This window comes from Kogia breviceps, chromosome 13 (assembly GCF_026419965.1).
Source record: "Kogia breviceps isolate mKogBre1 chromosome 13, mKogBre1 haplotype 1, whole genome shotgun sequence".
Lineage (NCBI taxonomy): Eukaryota > Metazoa > Chordata > Mammalia > Artiodactyla > Physeteridae > Kogia > Kogia breviceps.
The window spans coordinates 36897099-36914500 of record NC_081322.1 but is presented as its reverse complement, the minus strand read 5'-3'; the positions used below and the strand labels follow the sequence as shown (position 1 = coordinate 36914500).

Below are 17402 nucleotides of genomic sequence, written 5' to 3'. Positions count from 1 at the left end.
CAACCTCTCAGAAACCCTCCCAACTGTTAATCACTGTTACTAGTTTCCTTAGTCTCCTTCTATATAGAAAGTATATACAGGAATGTTTATATTTATATATTCTCTATTTTCACAAAAAAATGGTAGTAAGCTCTTCACTTTGCTTTAAAAAAACAATTTATTTTGCAGAGTATTTTGCATGTGGATATATTATTCTTTTTCATGGCTGCAGAGTTTTACATTGAATGGAAGTGCTGGAATTTATTGAACCATTCTCCTCTTGATGGAAAGGAAGTTAGATTCCATCTAATCATTTGTATTACAAATGTTACTGCACCAAATACCCTTGTATAGACTTCTTGGGGCTTATTTGTAAATTTTTTTTTTTTTTTTTTTTTTTTTTTTTTTTTTTGCGGTATGCGGGCCTCTCACTGTTGTGGCCTCTCCCGTTGCGGAGCACAGGCTCCGGACGCGCAGGCCTGGCGGCCATGGCTCACGGGCTTAGTTGCTCCGCGGCATGTGGGATCTTCCCGGACCAGGGCACGAACCCGTGTCTCCTGCATCGGCAGGCGGATTCTCAACCACTGCGCCACCAGGGAAGCCCTGTAAATATTTTTAAAGGAGTTATTTCTGGGTTACAGAGTATGTGTATTTGAAGCATGGATTAAAATTTTTTTTGTTTAATTATTTAATTTCTTATATAGGTTATAGGTGTTCAATTGGACAAAAATCCAAAGGTACAAAAGGATATAGTAAAAATTATATCTCTTTCAACACTTCCTTGTCATCCTCTGACACCCTTCTCAATCTCAACCAAGATTTTTATCACATATAGGTGTGTGTGCGTGTGTGTGTTGAGATGATCACATATGGTGTGTGTTTGTGTGTATGTGTGTGTGTTTCCTTCTTAGGTAAATTCCTAGAAGTGGGATAGCTGAGTCAAAGATATGGGAGGCATTTCTTTTTAAAAGTGAGTAAAATATTTTTCTGTGAAAAATATTCATATTTGATTACTTTTAAATGGAGCCATTTGAGTCCTCGCCGCATTTTCCATGAGTCAGGCCCTGGGAGTTCATCCCATGCCTCCTTCACTCACTTCTGTTCCCAACCCCACATTCCATCTGGATGCCAAGGGTTTTTCCAGGGATGCATATTTATCTTCACCAGTATTAGAACAGAGTAGATTCTTGCAGTTTTATATATAATCTCTGCTCCTTTCTTTGAGTGTTAGAGTCCATGGCAAATGACAATAAAGAAATAGCATTTGGCTCGTTTGGTCTCTCTTCAGCACTATAGAAGGTAAATGGTGCAATTAGATGTTTGCATGACAACATAAAGAGGCCAGTGTTTGATGCTGGGCGGCTTTCTGTGCAGAACAGTGTAATTGCTGAAATGCTGTTTGTCTTCCTACCTTTTCATTACTATCATTTTTGTTCAATTCCAGTGCTTTTTACAAGCTTTCATTTCTCTGTCTGTGGCCAGTCTTGGGGTTTCTAATGACACTGATCTGCAGAGAGCCATATACCCCTTATTATAGCACTAAAAGAATCAGAACAGTGTCAAGAAAGCATAGCTTTTGCACTGAAATTCTCAAAGGTAAGTAGTTTGTTTTATTAATTTTCATTGTGAGTTTAGGTGAACATTGTGGGGATTTACATTGGTAAATAAAGCAAGACTGGGTAGTAGAATGTTAATGAGATTTTACAATCAGGAGATGTGGGATTGGAAACCATCTGTGCCTCCCAGAAATTGTGTGACCTTGGGAAAATCAAAGTAATATCTCTGTGTCTCCATTTTGTCATCTGTAAATATTCACAGGATTGTTGTGAGGATTAAAGAGATAATGTAAGCAAAGTGCTTTTTCAAGTGCTATCAAGTGTTATGTAAAATTATATTCGTGATGTTAAAGCGAGACATGGACAGAACTTATTAAAATCAACAAGATTAGTTTTCATTATAATTTCCAACATTGCACATTATGCTAGAGTGTTAGCTTCAGATATGTTGTGTTTTCTTAGCTTAATGGAAAATATGGAAGGCCATAGGTTTTTGGATGGGGCATCTCATGATTCACATACTTCTTGGCTTTAATGAATGTTGCCAGCAGCCTAATAGGACCAGAGCCCAGATGTAGTGGGAGACAAGGCCAGAAGGACTGGTGATGATGGACTGGGAAGGGCATGGAATGCCGGCGCCAAGGAGAATGGATCTTAATTGTTGAGTATTGGAAATCTGGGGGGCTGTCACTTTGGGAGGGTGATGTGGAATACAGAAAGATACCAATAGACACAATAAGAGGATGAAAAGTTCTTCAGTGGCAAAAGATCCAGAAACATCCCTACTTGGAAGTAACTACCTAAGGCAGGAGACTGTTTGGCATGGTCCCAAGTGGAGGCATAGGTCTCCCAAAGTTCCTATAGAGGGCACTGTGCTGCTGACTCTACTTCTGTGGGTGACCATTTGGCCAGGAGTGAGAAGTTCACCTTTGCGTTCTTGGCAGGATTTATAGCCTCCTGGCTACCTGCCTGACTGTGCTGTAGACTCTGGCTTGCGTCTGCCTGCTCACCAAGTGCAAGTAACTGTTCCAAATCAAGCTCAGCACATCTCTGAGTCTTCGCCCAAGAGATTGGGTGGTGGAGTGACACAGTTCAGCAGACCCAGGCTGTAGGCCTGTCTTAGTTTATTCCTGCAGAGTGCAACAAGGGTTTGTAAGAAGGAGGAAACACAATCGTAGAGTACAACAGATTGGTTAAGGACGAGGCTGGGAGCAGGGAGAGCGCTGAGGACCATTGCCATTGGCCAGGCATGGAGTAGCCATGTCTTAAGTTGGAAGGTGTAGTGGGAATGGAGAGGCATAGCCAGATGGCAGAAGCAGTGTGAGAGAAGAATCAATATTAGATGAACTAGAAGAATGACTATTAGAAGGGAGAAGCTAGAGGGAGGAGTCCAGGACCATGTCGAGATTTCACACTCCAGCGGGTGGGGGAGCGCGGAAACATCATAATGGGAAATGGGCAGGAGGAGAAGATGTGGGTAGTGGGGAGAAGAGAAGTGGTAATGTCCACCAGGTGGTTGGAAATGCAGAATTTAAGAGGGTATTCAGAATTAGAGCCATAGAGAACAAATTTGGAAGGTTTCCATTTATAAGCCACAGGAATAGCCTTGCTGTAATAGAAGGTTCTACAAATTATATTCCAATGAAACAAAGAGTTTACTTTCACAGAAGAGTCTACTCAGGTCATACAAGGTCTAACCTGAGAGAGGATGTTCGGCACCCATGCTGGCTCAGCCTTCCATTGCCTTCCTTTAGGCCCATGGCGCAGAACACACCTTGGCAGTCAGAAATCATGGCTGAATGAGTCTGTGGATCCGCAATGTCTGGCAGACCCTGAAAGCAGCAGTATGCACAAGGTGAGACCCACCAATTTTGAGTTATGACCCACTTACTTAGTCATCATGTATACCAGTGGTGCTCAACTTTGCTGTGCATAAGACTCACCTGTTGAGCTTTTAAAATATCCTGAGGCCAGGCTACAACCCAGATGAAATACATTCCTCTGCTCCAGGGGATTTTAATATGCATTCAAGGATCAGAAACACAGCCAAATATGCCCTCTGAGTGGGAAGCACTGTTGCTGCTCAAACAATATCATCCTGTTGAAAACTGCCCTGTGGGACTTCCCTGGTGGAGCAGTGGTTGAGAGTCTGCCTGCCAATGCAGGGACACGGGTTCGAGCCCTGGTCCAGGAAGATCCCACATGCCATGGAGCAACTAAGCCGTTGCGCCACAACTACTGAGCCTGCATGCCACAACTACCGAAGCCCATGCACCTAGAGCCCGTGCTCTGCAACAAGAGAAGCCACCGCAATGAGAAGCCCACACACCGCAACAAAGAGTAGCCCCCACTCGTCACAACTAGAGAAAGCCCGTGTGCGGCAACGAAGACCCAACGCAGCCAAAAATAAAAATAATAAATAAATAAATTTACATTAAAAAAGAAAACTGCCCTTGTGGAGTTTATGGTTCAGGCATTCTGTCCAAGTGAACCTCCCCACGCTATACTGCAAGGCAGTATAGAGGGACTGGGGAAGAAGTCAGAGAGGGAAGGGGAACCAGGAAAACACCACGGCAAGGTCACCAAGAGAGGGAACTTCAGAAGTGTGAGTTGGTCATCAGTATCTGTCACTGGCGTCAAATGCCATGACAGTTTAGGGATCGTGGGGACCCAGAAGAAGCCAGAGTGTTGCACTGAGTTTCAGCATGTGGTGTTTGGAAACCAGACTGTGAAACAAGTAAGGAGTAGGCCCCTGAGGACATGGAGGTGTGTAGACAGAGGCAATAAAGTGGGGGTGCACGTGCCTCACAAATGTCCTTTGGTTGGCCTTCACACTGTTGTCCTCCATAGCATTCAGAGACTTAAAAAAATAGTTTTCAACATTTATAAATTGGGAGGTTTCATATGAAACATAATTTTTGTCTTCTGTTGAAAAACTGGGAGATCTGACACTGCGGGTTCACTTCCTCTTGGCAACAATTGGTTGTCCGCCTTAGAAATACCGTGCTCTCCCGGTTCACCACATGGGCCTGTCCCTGATGCTTATCCTTTCCACCCAGCTCATTTCTCTCATTTGCATGACCTCCCTGGCCTCTGTAGGGAAGTGAATTTGGGACTTGTAGGGATGCAGATGTCTGTTAGGTGGTTTGAAAGGGAGAGGAGGAGCCCAGAGCACCATTGTAGGTGTTAAAGAGAAAACCAAAAGCCCCAAATGGTATCCCTTGTGCTAAAGCCCATACCAAACCTAGATTTAGCACGACCTACTGGCAGTTTCAACTTCCACAGGAAAGAAATCACTCAGCCAGTCTGGAATATTCTGGTCAGCACCAACAAGGTAATCTGTCTCGTGGGCCCTCTCCGTTTCCTACACCTGCCCCCCGCCCCCACAAAGGAAGAAGAGATAATCTGCATGATAGACCTTCACTTTTCCCCAAAAAGAAGGTGACCTGGCCTAAAACAATCCTTTCTTTTCTTTCACTAATAGCCTCCTTGCCCCACCACCCTGCCTCTAAAAACCTGCCGTTTTTGTACTGCCTTTCAGAGTGCTCTTCTGTTTAGGAGATGGGATGCTTCCAATTCATGAATGGTTGAATAAAGCCGATTAGATCTGCAAATTTACTTGGTTGACTGTTTTTTTTAACACAGGTGAGGGGGAGAAGTCTGTGTTGAGGCTGTCATCGGGGCGGGCAGCAGGGAATCGGAACAGGTAGAGGGGAAGGTGGAATAAGGGAAGAGCTTCTTGGGGTTAGTCTGGAATAGCAAGAACACAGAAATGGGGAGGAAGAAGATGTGTGAAGATAGAGAATTTGGGGAGGAGAGGAGAGAAGAGGAGAGCCTGTTAGTCTCAGTATCATAAGCTCATCACCGTGAGTTAGGTGGAGGACACAGCATTGGGTCTAAGCAATATGGAGAAGATTTGGAGCAATCATAATAGGAATAATGAGAAGAAACTTAAACTCAGGGTGGGGAGTGGGAAACTGGCCCTGAAAAGTACTCTCAGTGCGTAAGGATTTCTGATGACTTACTTAGAAACAGCTTTTCCTTATTGATCTGGAGACAACCGTTTTAAAATAGAAAATTATATTTTGTAGCTTTTGGAGTCATGTTATTTTAAAACTCATCTTTTTGTAATTTATAATTTCAAGGGCAGTAAGGGATAAGTTCCATAGACCATTAGCATAATAAAGCTTATTTACATTTTATGGTAACTCGATTGTACATTGCAAAGTTTTCCATTCTGATACTTTTCCAGTGGTAGCGCCATTTTTATTAAATCATGTAAAGGAATGGTTTAAAAGCACTTCTGCCAAAATATTCAAATGTTGTGGTTCAACGCCAATATTTCTGTTTGACTGAACCCTTTCAGATAACATAAAAGCAATTTGTTTTTATTGAATAGAACAAATGTTTGTTTCTTAGGGAAATTTCTTTTTTGTTATTTAGGTCTGCTTATTTTTAGAGATGGAAGGGATTATATAAGCTGAAATAATGTTGCATCAAAATTATCCTTCATCAATTTGTTTTACACCACTTATTTTTAATTGATGCTGGCAGCTCCTAGGTTACTCATGGGTAAATTTGTTTTGCTGATTTAAGTATTTGGAGATTGTTGCATGGAGTCTGGAGAGCATTACAAATCCTGAGCTTGTATTTGAGGAGGTCATGGCTTATAGAAAAACAGGAGGGTAAAAATTCATAGTGTTTTATTGAAGACTTTATAAGTTAGGCAGAAAATCAATTTTCATATTAAGAGTTTACATATCTATATTTTTTATACTCCACAGAATTGTGTTACATAACTTTTTGAACCATTTAATTTTCTTCACAAGGAGGGAAAAATTTCTGTGTTTTACAAGGAAGTCTCATAAATAGTTAACTAAATTATGTAACTTGAGAGATGTTGGGTGTTGGGGTTTGAAGGGGCCAGTCAGTTCATTCCATCTCCCATGTGAGTTTTGAACCAACCAATTTTTTGACCATGAAACCCTGGACAGCAGAAACCTTGACCATAGGATGGAGAAATGTGTTTCCCAAAGTCAGTTTCCCTATTTGTAACTGTCATTGTATACTTCAGGGAGGGTTACACCCTGAATTGTGAGTAAAGAAAGTGACATCTGACTAGTGTGTAGGTCCTGGGACCCCTACCCAGGAGTCCAAATTGTTTTCCCTACCACACAGGATGGGCTTTGGAAAGAGTGGGTGACCAAGACCGGTATCTTGAGCAGCACAGAGTCGGGCATGCAAGTCGCTGGGTGAGATACATGGGGATCCTTCCTCCATGTCACATTTCGAGCTATTCTTCAGCTTTATAGAATGTATTCTTGGGATTCCCTGGTGGCGCAGTGGTTGAGAGCCCGCCTGCCGATGCAGGGGACGTGGGTTTGTGCCCCGGTCCGGGAAGATCCCACATGCCGCGGAGTGGCTGGTTCCGTGAGCCATGGCCGCTGAGCCTGCGCATCCGGAGCCTGTGCTCTGCAACGGGAGAGGCCACAACAGTGAGAGGCCCACGTACCGCAAAAAAAAAAAAAAAAAAAATAGAATGTATTCTGTATATCTGTGTTCACTATTTTATTTTTTTTACATTAACCTATCAATTAATAATTGACACATTAGTAAATGGATGGTGAGGCAAAGCAGGGCCTGATCCTAATGGAGAAACTGAAGGCCAGTTCCTTTGGTCTGAGGAGGATGAAGAGCTGCCCCTAGAACAGTCTTTCATTCATTTTGTGGAACTTTCATGTGCCCTATACTCAGAGCTGTCTCATCCAACGCGTCACCCAGATACACTTTGAACTGCCTTTAGTTCAGTGCTACCCATTAAAAAAAAAAAAAAAAAAATTATTTATTTATTTTTGGCTGCGTTGGGTCTTTGTTGCTGCGAGTGGGCTTTCTCTAGTTGTGGCGAGCGGGGGCTACTCTTCATTGCAGTGCACGGGCTTCTCATTGCAGTGGCTTCTCTTGTTGTGGAGCTCGGGCTCTAGGCACATGGGCTTCAGTAGTTGTGGTTCGCGAGCTTAATTGCTCCGCAGCATGTGGGATCTTTGCGGACCAGGGCTTGAACCCGTGTCCCCTGGATTGGCAGGTGGATTCTTAACCACTGCGCCACCACGGAAGCCCCTGCTACCCATTTTTTTTTTTTTTTTTTTTTTTTTTTTTTGCGGTACGCGGGCCTCCCACCGCTGCGGCCTCTCCCGTTGCGGAGCACAGGCTCCGGACGCGCAGGCTCAGCGGCCACGGCCCACGGGCCCAGCCTCTCAGCGGCATGTGGGATCTTCCCGGACCGGGGCACAAACCCGCGTCCCGTGCATCAGCAGGCGGACTCCCAACCACCGCGCCACCAGGGAAGCTCCCTGCTACCCATTTTTATACCCTTTACTAAGATCTTAAATGTTTTATGATGTTCCTCCAATATTATTTCTACCCCAGGTGACGATGTTTGTGGCAGTGACTTGTGTCGTTGGGTTATGTCTTAGTGCACCTCCTCTTCGACCCTCTGCAGTGGCCTACGAAGTGCGCCTCAGGTGCAGTGAGTCAGGGGAGCGTTATCAGCAGAGAATTGAAAAACAATAATAAAACCAGATAGGTCTGCTTTCCATTGTTATCATGCTCCAGTGATTTTAAACAATACAGTGTAATAAAAATACTCCTATCTGCAGAGGCAGGTGCCACCCCTAACCAATGCTCTAGATTAAAAACTTGTGTTGAAAAAACTAAGCATACTTTATTTTTACATGTTATGCTTTCCCCTCCTAATCTGTTTTAAGGACAATTTAATCTCTCTTAGTTGGCAAAATGGAATTATTTAAAATTAGGAATCTTACCCAGAAACATTTCAAACCAGTTTCTCATTAAGTTGCTTCTTCGTGATTACTTTACTGAAAGAAAAAATGCCTATGTAAGAAAAAGTGCTAGGCTTAAAATACATTAAATCCTAGGCTTTTATTTGTTTTAAGAGAGGAAGCATTATATTGATGCTCTTGATGCAGAGCCCTTGCTTGTAGTGGTGGCTCTGAAACTGCATAACCATTGAGACCTGACATAGAGTCAACTCTCCAGGCCTCAGTTTCCCTCTTTTAAAGTCAGGTTGGTGCTCCTAAAAGTCATGAATGAAGAAACTAGGAAGATAACTCAACAACATGGTCATTTCAACTAAGTATGCCAAAGTAAAATGGTTTTTAAAAATCTGGATTAAAGGAATAATAATTGATTATACAGCCATCACAGCCTTGCTCATTTTTAGAAAAATGAATATGTAAGGTTTACCAACTCTCAAATACTAAACTCTGGGCATTTAAAGATATTCTCTCAAACTTCTAGAACTCTTAAAATGGGAAGGGAAGAAATTCCTTTATGACCCAGAAATTCTGTTGCAGACAATAGGAGGTGAAAACAAAATCCAGAAAGGCATAATGTCTGCAGATGGCATATACTTTATAATCAGACTGAAATTACCCCGCTATGAGGATTTTGGTACTCCTCCTGCCTCGTTGCCTTGCCTCATTGTTTTCTTTAAAGTTTCTTCCAGGTGTCTTCCCTATCTTGGAACCCTCCAGAGTATACAAAAGCATTCAGTATCCACGGTGGACATAAGTTAATTTTTTCGGTCTTTACCTGGGAAATGGGTATTTTAGACATGGTTCCCAAATATCTGTGAATGTCGGCTGCTTTTTCCAATGATCGAAAAGACTGGTTTTACTTCATTTGTTTATGCATTTATTAAAAAAAATGATTCCTTGCGTAGTCTGTGCTAACACCATTGTAGGGGCTGAGATTGAGCAGGGAGTGAGTTCTCTGCCTTCAAGGAACTTGCCGTCTCCTCATGGGATGGGGGTAGGAGAAAACAGATGGAGTCAAGATGTGCAGATGTAGTTTTCTGATTCATGTAGAGTCCTTGCATAGTAATTCTTTTATTCTAAACATTGAGCCCAGCAATGTGAGAGTAATGCATTTTGGGGGTGTCAAAAGTTCCTACAAATATTTCCAGATGTCAGTTAGACCTTATAGTTTTGACTTAGACTAGCAGTCTGCCTGTCTTTCAGGGAGGCTAAACTCTCCCTAGGCCTGGCCCTGGTCACATTTCCTAAGCCAGTGCAGTCAGCGACTTTCATTTCATCTTCTATAACTTCCAAATCTGGCTGTGCCTCAGAATCACATAGAAAATCACTTAAGGTACGAGTTGAAAAAAAATCCATTCTCTTAGGTATAGTCTGTATTTCTAGGAATGAAGGCATGCGGGACATGGGATCTGTATTAGTCCTAAAGTGCCTCAGGTGATACTAATTAAGCCAGCTGGCACCATTTTTCAAACCAGATTTTACAAACTGCTACCAGATTAGTCTTTCTAATGCGGGGACTTCTTCAACATTTTTCTTCTGAACACTCAGGACTTCACAGTGTAAAGTATAAGGTAATTGAGGAGTCAGTCAAACCCACCTACTTTCTCCTTGATGCCATCCGCACTCCTGCTTCCACTTCTCTGTGCCTTTCCTCACAGCCTCAAGGTCCAATTCCCTCCTCTCCAGGTGTCCATTCTTTCAAAGCCCGGCTCAAGTCCCACGTCTGACATGACAACGTCCCCACCCTGCCGACCTCACGGCTCTCCGTTTTAGACTGTCTTAGATTTATCATTTGGGTCACTCATTTGTCAACTCTTGGAAAGGTTTCTAAGTGACTGGGACACCTGGTATGTCATTGATAGTATTCATTAATGATAAACAAGTAAAGAACATTCACCAACGCTCTTTAGAAACTAATGCTGCTACTTTGTATTTCAGAAGACATTTTGTATAATAAATTCAGTGAAGGCGTGAGCCTGTCTTTATCACTAAAACCATGCTCAGTGCCTGGCACAAAAAAGTCTATAATTATTTGTTGAACAAAGTTAGGAAAAAGCCTATATTATTGTCTCAAATCCTTTGGTGTAGCTTTTTGTTAACTGTGTGGTGCCTGCTGTAATGAGGGTTTGAAGCTTTGCTTTTCACTCCTGTGTTCTCATTATTTCCTTTTTAGCACACGGCGGGAGTTTAAGCAGCCCACTTGACACCATGCCTGGTTCCTGTCCCAGGATGAAGCTCTTTACCATGACTTCAGAAGGCAAGTAGAGTAACCTGAATTACCCTGTTATTAAAGTAATGTGTAAACCTAGAGGCTACTCCACGGTGAACATTCTGTCAGCTCAAAAACTCTCTCTGCTCCATGAAAGTGATTTTGTTGGCTCTCTGGGCTTGTTTATTGTTGTGGAGTTTAGGGCAACTCTGACCCTAGTTCACTAGAGAAATTTCTATGTTACATTCTTTCTAAGCGCACTAACTTCAATCTTTCTGATTTTAATTGTGTTCATGCTTCATAATATACTTCATCTTCATTGCATATGATCTTTCTGATAGCTATCAGAAATAGCCCTTGTTATGCCTGGAAGTAGACCTTCCATCAGTTCTCATAGTAAATCTTCAAGGAAAAAAAGAAAACAATTGATAAAGCAGTAGCCTATACACATCTGGATTTAGAAAGCATCTTTTGCTGTCAACTCTGCAGTTGTAAATAATCTTTGGTAACACAAATACTTTGTGTGAATGGCAGCCAAACTTTGCTTATTTTGGTGTAGATATTTATACTAGAAGCTGAAAAATGGTTCCTTGACATATTTTCACTAAACTACACAGTGAATACAGTTGATTCTAAATGGGCCCTTGAGATTCAGGCTGTTTTACCCTGAGCTGAAAGCAGAAACCTGGATGTTTCTACTGGCAGCAAGCAAAGGCTTCATTCATTCATTTATTCAGTAATTATTTATTGAGCATCTTTTATAGGTCAGATACCACAGGGGGACCTGGGGTACAAAGATGAATAAGACAAGTACATCCTTGTTCCATGGAAATCGTAGTTTATTCAGATGGATGGACATTAAGTGGAGGATTAAATAGTAATGATTTAGTTACTGTTGTGACAGTGGTATAAAGTAAAAACCTAGTGTATAATGAAAAGATGTAATTACAGCCCCCAACCTCATCTGAGGTGGTGAGTTGGGGGGGGAGGAGTGGAAGAGGGAAATGTTCAGAAAAGCCTTCCTCAATGGGTATTATTTAATAAAAGTTCTAAAAAGAAAAGTGGGAATTAACAAGGCAGAGACAAGAGTTACTAACTCCACAAATATAAGAATAATGAATGCTTATAGCAATGACATTCTTATGATAAAATCTCAGTTATACACATCTAATCCTATTTCATACTTGTCCAAACACTGATACTAGGTAAGAAGGATTGTATGATCTGTAAAACCAGTTAAAATAACTATATTATGAAGGAATAGAATGCTATTAAGGAAACTTTGAAGGTCAGGAGTTGAGAAAGATTGTAAAGGTTCTCAAGGAGAAAATGCCTGTTTGAAGCATCACGTGAGGTTTCTAGCCCATTCTACTAATCGTTTACACTAAGCGGAAGAAAACTTTTCTTTGATATGTTTCTTGACATATGTGAATTATAACATATTTTAGCATACTAGATAAAAGTGTGCCTGATTTATTATCTAGCTATAAGAAAATACTAAGCATTTTGGGTGTTTAATAAAGTAACTACTGCTTTCTCCATTTGTTGAAGATAATATAGGGAAAGAAAGAAAGAAGATAAATCAGACAGAAAATAAGCTCAATGGGTAAATTTAACACACATTATTTTATGAAAAATATGTTTAAAATTAAGTAACTTAATTTTTCGTTCTCCTTCAGAAAGTTAAATGCTCATTTAAGAACTGGAATCATTCTATATTGACAAGAGCAATAGATAAACATGTTGACTGGAAAATGGTATTGAATTTTCTCTGTCCCTCACTTTGGAGCCCCTGGTATTTTAGGTGAATCTAAAATGCAGATCTTTCGTGAAATTCACTTGTGTTTCCTTTCAATATTGGATGCTGTACTAGGTTTAAGGGCTAAAAGAGAGAAAAGGAAACTAGCACTGCAGTTGCAGGCCGAGGTCGGCTGGGGTAGCAGTCATCTGAGCTAGTCACTTGACTGGTGCTACTGAATTTAATTCTAAGAGCAACTTTTTTTTTACACATGGGAAAGCTAAGACTTGGAGAGCCTAACTAATTTGCTGAAGTATTTGAACCAGGATTCAAATGCAGTCCAAAGCCCATTTTATTTCTTCTCAATTAAAGAAAAAAAGTTTTTTCCCCCCCTAGAGAAAAATGCCTGATTTTCTTTATTATTCTGGAGTGGTGGTTGTCTACAAAATGCTGAAAGATCTCATAAAGGTAAACTTATAGCTGGTGTATGGGTCAAAGATAAGGTGATCATATGTGCGTGGGTTTATCTCTGGGCTTTCTATCCTGGTCCATTGATATATATTTCTGTTTTTGTGCCAGTACCATATTGTCTTGATTACTGTAGCTTTGTAGTACGGTCTGAAATCCAGGAGCCTGATTCCTCCTGCTCCGTTTTTATTTCTCAAGATTGCTTTGGCTATTCTTAGCTAGATGGTAAAATGTTCCTTGAAAGGGCTGAGTGTAGAAATAGAAGTTGGATTGCTAATGACTTTCTTGTTCATATTTACTTTAAAGTTTTACTTTCTTTTCTTACAAATGTAGAGATGTTTATTCTAGAAAGATGGAAATACTTAAGAGCATAAAGAAAAAAATCCGAACATGCCACCAAAGACAACTATTTTATTAACATTACCGTTTTCTGCTAGTCTATTTCCTATGAATGTGTATTCCCAGCCATGTATTCATACTAAATATAAAATTTTGTGTCATTTTTCACTTAAAACTATAGTATAAGACTTTTTATCTCTTAACCAAAAACTATTCATAAAGCTGATTTTAATAGATGCATATTATTCCATTGTGTAACTTAGAAGCAACCAAGTGAAATATTCATGTTACAAATCAATTATTATGACTCATGTTTAGAACTATTGAGGGAAATATAAGGTGCAATAAGATTTAATATTTTCTTTCTGTGAAAACTCTTCTAAAAACCAATTAACTTGCTTCAGGTTAAGACATTTGCCAAGCAGGATAAATTCACAGTAAACTTTGTAGGTCAGGTTGTGTATCTTTTATCTAGACTTTTGGAGAAAATTTTGATCCAATTCCTTAAACTTTACTGTAATATGGGACAAAGCATTTCCTCCTATTTCCTGTGTCTGAAGGTGTGTTTGGTAGGAAGGCTTTTTATTCTTTGCGTTTTGGTTGGATAAAGCAAATAATTCAGTAGTTATAGAAAATAAGCACATTCCTTTTCTTCACTTTTAATCAGTAACTATTTTTATCCCAGAAAACCTGAAGCATTAAGATCCACTTCATACACATAATCCTACCCATAGTCTGACGTTTCCTTACCTGGCTACTGAGTTAAGAGCGTAGATTCTTAAATTATATATCCTGAAGTCAAATTCTGATTCTAGTACCTAGGCATTGTGCAGTTTGGAGCAAGTTACTCAACCTTTGACCTCATTTTTCTCACCTATAATGTGGGCATAATAAACATTACCTACCTCAGAGGGCTCCTTGTGAGGATTAAATGGGTCCATACATGTAAGGCATTTAGAATAGTGCCTGGTGCACTGCAAGTGCTGAATAAATGTCATCTATTATTATTGTTGTTATTATGCCCTCATCTCTAGTTTGGTAACAAAGATTTTGTTAACAAGATCTTTGATTAACATGCCATTTTCACAGTAAAGCCTGATCCCTTCTGTAATGCCTTTGAGGGCATAGAATCTAGATCCCTCAGGAAGGCTACCTGTAGTTTTAGCTCATTACGGGTCAGGAGTCTATTTCTAGATGTTTATTTCTGAGATTACTCTTTCATTCAGTTGCTAATTTGATTATTGATAATATAATTTGGGACTTTGGAACTCACTGTATGGTGCTGGAAAAATCCCTCAAGTAACAGAGCTGATTCTGCCACTACCTCCATCAGAATTTCTGCCTGCTCCAAGCTGTGCTGGGAGGGAAAGAGGAAAGCACGAACCGAGGACAGCGATTGTGCTCATCTCGTTGGAGTGAAGGCTTTGTTATGGGGCAGGTGGGATACAAGTTGGTGAATGTAGGTTGGCATTTAGATTACAGAAGGCCTCGAATGCTTGGATTCTCTTCTGTAGGTTATCGGGCGTGATAGGTTGAAAGAAGGACATCTTTCCAAGGAAGCCACAGTATGAGCCACCAATCTGTTTATGCCACAAATCCCCCAATTTCTGTGTTCTTAAATTTAATTCATTTCTTAATTAGAGGATGTCAGAGGGCATCGTTTTTACATTCCCACTAATAACCAAGTAGCCTAATCACGGAGGAAGATATTTTTTAGGGTAGATAGTTTTTCTGCAATCCTCAAGTCATCACATGCACATGACTGCCTCTTCTGTTCCTGCAGAGCTGGCCCGGGGCCCCAAAGATTTTGTGTGACATTTTTATCCTTTGGGAGCTAGAAAAATTGAGATTCAACTGGTTTAGAAGCATGATTGTGAGGATTATTGTTCTTTAATCCCTTAACTATAATAAAATTTTATTCTTATGAATTGTTATTTGCTAGGCTATGTACATACTCATACAAAATCGATGCTCTGTGTTTCCTAAGTGATCAAAATTCCTGAGTGTTGTGTCCAGCAGTAAGTGGCTGCCTTAGTCTAAAAGGTTAATTCTTTTATCAGTTAAAGAAGTTCTCAAGCATCTTCCAGAACACAATTGTCTATGTAACAAAGTTGCTGGATAATGAGGGGAAACATTTCCATTAATAATATGGTGCAGGAACTGTGAGGCAATTTCAGTGAGGTTAATGGATAAGAACAAAATGCCAGGAGGAATTTGTTAATTGAAAGGCTAATTTTTATTGTGTTTTGCAACACATTATGTGGAGATTTTAGATGCCACCCCTGGACACCAATTAATTATACCCAGCTCTGCTTTCCACAATTTATTCTGTTGTAATTAATCAGTTTATATCTGTCATCCCCACTAGACTGCTGATCCTTGACATCAGGGATGGGCCACTTATTCTCCAGCAGCTGATGTAGGCATGGTAGGTAGTACATGCTCAATAAATGCTTGATTCTTGTTGAGTGACAATCTGTGTTGAGAAAAGTCAGGCTAAGCAATAGACAACTGCCCCCATCAGCAGCAGCTTAAAAGAAAACAAACCTCATTACAGAGTCAGGCTTAGAAACAGTATTCTACCGGGACATGTCAGCATCTATAGATACTAAAACAGACACTTGATCTATTCTCTATGACCGAGAAGATCTACCAGATAATGTTTACAAGTTATGATATGCAGCATTTTTGGTGAAAAGTAGGTATAATTAACATAAAAGATTGATAGATGCCTTTACAGTTGATCTCTGACATAGACCTAGGAGTGGATCTTAAGATCAGGGCTGATGTTTTTTGGCAGGTGGCAAAGAGGCAGCAGTGGGAAAAGAACAGCTTTGGCCTTGTCCCATTTCTAGAGTCCCCTGGGTCCTCAGAACTCCTGAGTGACAGGGTGGCTCTCTGCTCTGGCTGGGCTGGTGTTGGTCTATGGAGTCCATGTGAAAACTCGCCTTCAAGAGTGCTTGCTGCAGAGGACGTTCAAGATGGCGGAGGAGTAAGACATGGAGATCACCTTCCTCCCCACAAATACATCAGAAATACATCTACATGTGGAACAACTCCTACAGAACACCTACTGAACGCTGGCAGAAGACCTCAGACTTCCCAAAACGGAAGAAACTCCCCACGTACCTGAGTACGGCAAAAGAAAAAAGAAAAAACAGAGACAAAAGAACAGGGGTGGGACCTGCACCTCTGGGAGGGAGCTGTGAAGGAGGAAAGGTTTCCACACACTAGAAAGCCCCTTCACTGGCATAGTTGGGGGGTGGTGGTGCGGGGGAAGCTTTGGACCATGGAGGAGAGCACAGCAACAGGTGCAGAGGGCAAAGTGGAGAGATTCCCGCACAGAGGATCGGTGCCGACCAACACTCACCAGCCCGAAAGGCTTGTCTGCTCACCCGCCGGGGCGGGCGGGGGCTGGGAGCTGAGGCTCAGGCTTCAGAGGTCGTATCCCAGGGAGAGGACTGGGATTGGTGGAGTGAACACAGCCTGAAGGGGGCTAGTGCGCCACGGCTAGCGTGGGGGGGAGTCTGGGAAAAAGTCTGGACCTGCCTAAGAAGCATGAGACCATTGTTTCGGGGTTCAAGGAGAGGGGATTCAGAGCACCGCCTAAACGAGCTCCAGAGACGGGCGCAAGCCATGGCTATCAGCACAGACACCAGAGACAGGCATGAAACACTAAGGCTGCTGCTGCAGCCACCAAGAAACCTGTGTGCAAACACAGGTCACCATCCACACTTCCCCTCCTGGGAGCCTGTGCAGCCCGCCACTGCCAGAGTCCCGTGATCCAGGGACAACTTCCTTGGGAGAACACAGGGTGCGCCTCAGGCTGGTGCAACGTCATGCTGGCCTCTGCTGCCACAGGCTCGCCCTGCATTCCGTACCCCTCCCTACCCCGAGCCTGAGTGAGCCAGAGCCCCATAATCAGCCGCTCCTTTAACCCTGTCCTGTCTGGGTGGGGAACAGATGCCCTCAGGCGACCTACACACAGAGGCAGGGCCAAATCCAAAGCTGAACCCCAGGAGCTGTCGGAACAAAGAAGAGAAAGGGAAATCTCTCCCAGCAGCCTCAGGAGCAGAGGATTAAATCTCCACAATCAATTTGATGTACCCTGCATCTGTGGAATACCTGAATAGACAACAAATCATCCCAAAATTGAGGTGGTGGACTTTGGGGGCAACTGTAGACTTGTGGTTTGCTTTCTGCATCTAATTTGTTTCTGGTTTTATGTTTATCTTAGTTTACTATTTAGAGTTTATTATCATTGGTAGATTTGTTTA

The 17402-nt window shown here is 41.7% G+C and overlaps 1 long non-coding RNA gene across 1 annotated transcript; it reads left to right on the top strand.

Annotated features, from left to right (window-relative positions):
• The first annotated feature begins 1427 nt into the window (after positions 1-1427).
• LOC136792422 (uncharacterized) lies at positions 1428-10576 on the top strand. Its single transcript, XR_010836205.1, has 3 exons — positions 1428-1575; positions 3290-3390; positions 10545-10576. It is a non-coding gene; the product is annotated as an uncharacterized lncRNA (long non-coding RNA).
• Positions 10577-17402: the final 6826 nt, after the last annotated feature.